General features: G+C 43.3%; 1 protein-coding gene across 1 annotated transcript in view; it reads left to right on the top strand.

Annotated features, from left to right (window-relative positions):
- Window positions 1–4,895, top strand: part of PTDSS1 (phosphatidylserine synthase 1) — a 68,032-nt gene that overhangs the window by 450 nt on the left and 62,687 nt on the right. The gene's annotated exons all lie outside the window — the stretch shown is intronic.

Below are 4,895 nucleotides of genomic sequence, written 5' to 3'. Positions count from 1 at the left end.
CCACCGGCGGCTATGTCACTTAGCGCACCCAGCTTCCTTCCCGACACCTCCTCTGGACCGGCGTTCGTCCCTACCCTCCAACCCACCCCCATCCCCACTCCCATCGCCACCCCTCTCCATACCACCTTTCCCCATACAGCGCCTCGGGCCACATCAGGAACACTCGTGGGTCACCTAGCACGATATCCTCCCCCGCCCTTCTCCCGCGGCTCTCAGCGTCGCTCCCCACACACATCACGACACGGGCCCCCTCCTCTCCGGCCTCCGTCCCTGCCTAGCACACCGCATGAATCATCTGGTATGCACCACTTTCAGCACATACCTCTTCACGCTGAAAACACCCCTGCCTTCCACGCACCATACGCAGGCCCAGGACACAGCCCAGACCCCTTCCCGCGGAACTCCTCCAGTATTTGGCACTACCCGCGGGCACAAAATGCACACGTGCGGTGCACTCCATCCAGTCTGTATGCATGGCACGCAAATCATCTCGCGTAACCCTTCTCCCAGCCTCAAACACCACTGTCTATACCACAACAGAAACTGCGGCCGTGGACACACACATCACAGTGGACATTCCCGCACTGCCACACAGACACGAACCCACCACACCTCACACAGTGCACGCTCTGTTCTGTGCATCACCTAACATACATGCTGAAATGAGACATTGTCAGGCCATTGTAGCAGTGCCTGGTGCATCAAAAATGCTATGGAAAGTGTTAAATAAAACGCACAAACCTCACACACTGTAGCATAACTCTCATATCCTCCTGAAAACACACACACACACACACACACACACACACACACACACACACACTCAAAGCACTTCTAATATATACCTGTGCATAGGATTTAACCCTGCCCAACTTTTGTCAGCCCAGAGCTTATAACTCTACCTCACTGTACATGTGGCCCTTCAACCCCAAGCCAGGGAACTGATTCATGCCTAAATGACAGGCACACCTTGGGTCCTACTTATAAGGATTTATGTTTTCTGAGTGAACCTCTTTAAAGAAAGAAAAGGTGTGCCTATACCATGCTTAAAAGACCAACCCAGAGAACTGGAGTTTGGGAGCCACACTGTTGGTCTCAAGACTATTCGCGTAACCTTGGTTAAGTAATTTAACCTTTCTCTGAGCCTCAGTATCCACCTCTAAAATGGGGATAAAATATGTACTTACCTCATATGGAGTTATAAGGATTAAATGAATATGTGTGAATGCACTTAGCAGAGTACCTGGCACATGATGCATAATTAATGTCAGTTACTTCTCTCCTAGTATATTTATCCAACAATCAATGGTTCTCAGCCCAGATCCGCAGAAACTGTGCAGGGTTATATTCGGTGGCCACAAGCATTGAGGGAACTTCTGGTATTTAGTGGGTGGGGGTTATAAATGTTTATAACGCAAGGGATAGCATTGTACGACAAAGAGTTGTCCCTTACACACAGGCACACACGTGCACCTACACACTTGTATACACACAAGTGCCAATGGTGTCTCCCTTGAGAATCAATGCACTTTTTCAGATTTTCATAAAACTAATAATGTCCTCCTACATCACACTTGTTCCTTATCTCCACAATGCATTTGACTCTTGATTCTTATTTTGTCAGTGTTTATCTATTTGCATGACTCTATCTAAAGCCATAAAGCATGTAAACAATTACTCTTAATGATTGAGGGAAACAGCTACTATTATTGTAAAATATTCTGCTAACGCTCTGCAGCGGGGTAAGACCAGATCTTTCCACAGTATCCAACCAAGAACATATTTCTAGCTTTGGAGAGAAATCAGTGTTGTCCCTATTTATGGTTGCCCTCAAATGCTTATCATATCATCTGATTTTACCAGCTAGTAGCTGTGTGGCCGCTTAGTTTTGCTAAGCCTCAGTTTCCTTATCTGTATGTAAAGTGAAAATATCTAGTAATACCTGGTAGGTTTTGTTATAAGGGCTCAATTCATTTTTTTAGATAATCTGTATTTAGCTCAATGCATGACAAATAGTAAGTGCTCAGTAAACCTTAGCTATTGTTATTATTACATCATTTCATTGTATGTTAATGCCTTCTAAATTATGTTTGTCATTGAGTGAGAGTGTGGTGTGCTCTATAATTAAGAAAAAGGATAAAGACATTGGGAAAATGGACAGTGCTTTGCTTGGATAACGTACATCCCTGTTTCATATTAACTTCAGTTTCACTTCATCTCGTGTGGGTTGGCAAGAGATGGAATTAGTGCAGGAGTTTCTTTGGAACTTAGAAAAGTAATTATGGTATTTTATTTTAAATAATGAGAAGCAAGAATGAGCAGTTTGTTTCAAACTTTTATCTTTAATATTATTCTCGGCCCTTTCAGAACAGATCTCTCTTCCTCTTTTCTAATACAGAAAGTCACATTCTTCTGGAATTTCCCTTTTACAGCATATTCTGCCAAAGCATTCAATAAATTACAGCAGTGAAAATATAAGAAATGAATATGAATTTTAACAGCTTGTCAAACGTAATAGAAAAGGCATAATCTGAATCTCAGGCTATGGCCTTTTCCAAAAATGATAATAATTTTACTTCTTCCACTAATTTCAAAGAGACAGAAGTCACATATTAAAGAACTACTTAATAACAGGTTTCATGTTATAGAAAATCATAAGCACCATTAGTACAATTAGTACTTACTGTGTCTTACTCATTTTTTGTTATGATTTGTGACCCTTTAAACTGAGGCATTACAGTGATAGCTCTGTCTTCTTCCATAAAGACTGAAAGTAATTACTTCTTAAAGTTTGTTTTTCAAAGACTAGTAGTTGAAGAGAGCCAGCGATAGAGTACTTTCGGGGTGTCAGATTACCCGTATGTGTGAAACAGTACCTGGGTCTTGTCACATGCTGCAGAGACACAGCAAGAATTTAGGATTGGCAAGGATTAGATGCCTCTCACAGAAGTCTGAGACAAGTTTGGACTTATCAAGCAGTTCTTTTGTTAAATAACAACTAGGCCAACTCACTGTTAAATCAGCGTTTAAACCTGCAGTCCCTATCACTAACAATAAGGCCAGATGTTATTGAATCATTCCCCCTAAGATTGGAAAAGCTCACTTTGCCACATTTTAGGATAAGTATTTTTAGAAATTAAATGCTTTGGCATATGTCTTATAAGTTTGTTCAGCCAAAGTAGGGCAAGGAGAGCCTTTCTCTTAAGCTCAGAGTGCCTCATATTTACGCTGCTTTCATAGGTTGGTAAACTTGGAAATGTTGAATGGCCTTACTTTCAAAAACTCAGGCTTTAGATTTGAAAACACCAAAATTTACGAAATCACATTTCGTTGCAGCTCACTGTCTCCTTAAGAGGCACCTGGCAGTAAAACAGTGGCGTCGGTCTCTCCAGTGACACTTGTCCAGCAAAAATCATCACTTACCCAGAGGAGATTGCCTTCCTGCAGCTTCCTGCACCTAAGGGATCATCTGCTTACCTATGGTTTCTCCTTGATATGGGACTGAGGAGGCGGATGAGGCCAGGGAAATGGACAGACTTTTGATTGATTGATTTTTATTTGTTTGTGATACTGGTTTTTACTTCATTTCGTTTAGTGGCTTTGGAGCTCCAGCTCTTCATCTTATCACGGAGCCATAGTTCCACCTTCTGTGTGTCTTCCCTCCTGGATGCCTGCCAGCCTTCCTGTTCTTTCCCTTTAGACCATATCAATTCCCATTAGAAAATAACTCCTGACCCTGCTGATTCAGTTGTCTTGAGCCTGTTTCCTTTATGTACATCATGTTCTTTCTCTCCCAATAACAGAAGGCCTGGCTGTCCTTGTTCCAGGACACCAGCAATGTGAAACGGTCCTCCATTTCGGCTGTGTACTGGGGATACACCAGCCTTGGAGGTGACGCAGCGCACTGTGTTAGGTGGTGCCATCTAAAGAGGTTCCAGTTAGCAGCCATCATAACATTTGTCTTCCTCACTTCCTATTTGAATCATATTTTTTTATTGGATTTAAATAAGCACCTTTTAGGGACTTGGTTAAGACTCCGTGCTTCCACTGCAGGGGGCGCGGGTTCCATCCCTGGCCGGAGAATTAAGATCCCGCATGCCCCATGGTGCGGCCATAAATAAACAAGCACCTTTTAATTATCCTTTCTTATCCTTATTTCTGATGTTTTATGTCCTTAGTAAGATTATACGTTTATTGAAGGAGAAAATGTGTCATATTTCTTTGGGGTCTTCTGTAGTAAATAAGCATCTGAGTGACTCAAATATTTATTTGGTTTAGATGATGCTTACCTCAGAGAATTTACAGGCCTATATTGCTGCCTAGTGTTTAGCATTTTAGGTATAATTCTATTACCAAGTGTAATATAGTTTATCTTGTGATATAATCCCTCTAGCCCCAGATTTCTATAGGGGAGTTATCAGCGTTTTAGTCTCAACAAATCTGGAAGCCAGGGACTCGTCCAGGCAGCTAAGACTGCTTTCCTGAGCCCTAGGTCCTGGCATCACATTTGAATTAGTTCAACAGTCCACACTCCGCCCAGCCCAGGTCTCCGCCATCCTGGACTTCATCTAGTTTATCTTCACCAGGTCCAGTTGGGCCTTAGTAGCTTTCAGAGCTGTCCTCCTCTGCCCATGCCCAGGCTTTGGCTCAGCAAACCCCCTGCTCTCTGGGATAGACACTCCCAGGCCTTGACTCCATTTCCCTCCAGTCCATCCTCCACACTGCTTTCCTCATGACCTTTTGAAATCGAGATCGTGATCTTATCCGTCCCTTGCTTACACTTTCCCTGGATCCCCATCACCTATAGCACGTGCTTGCTGGACCCTAATGCCAGGATGGCACCTCTCTCTGATTGGAGAGCACCTCCTGCCTACCCATGAGCCCATGGCATTCCT

This window comes from Lipotes vexillifer, unplaced genomic scaffold (assembly GCF_000442215.2).
Source record: "Lipotes vexillifer unplaced genomic scaffold, Lipotes_vexillifer_v1.1 scaffold457, whole genome shotgun sequence".
NCBI lineage: Eukaryota > Metazoa > Chordata > Mammalia > Artiodactyla > Lipotidae > Lipotes > Lipotes vexillifer.
The sequence above is the reverse complement of the archived record's forward strand: the minus strand, read 5'-3'. Positions and strand labels throughout refer to the sequence as shown.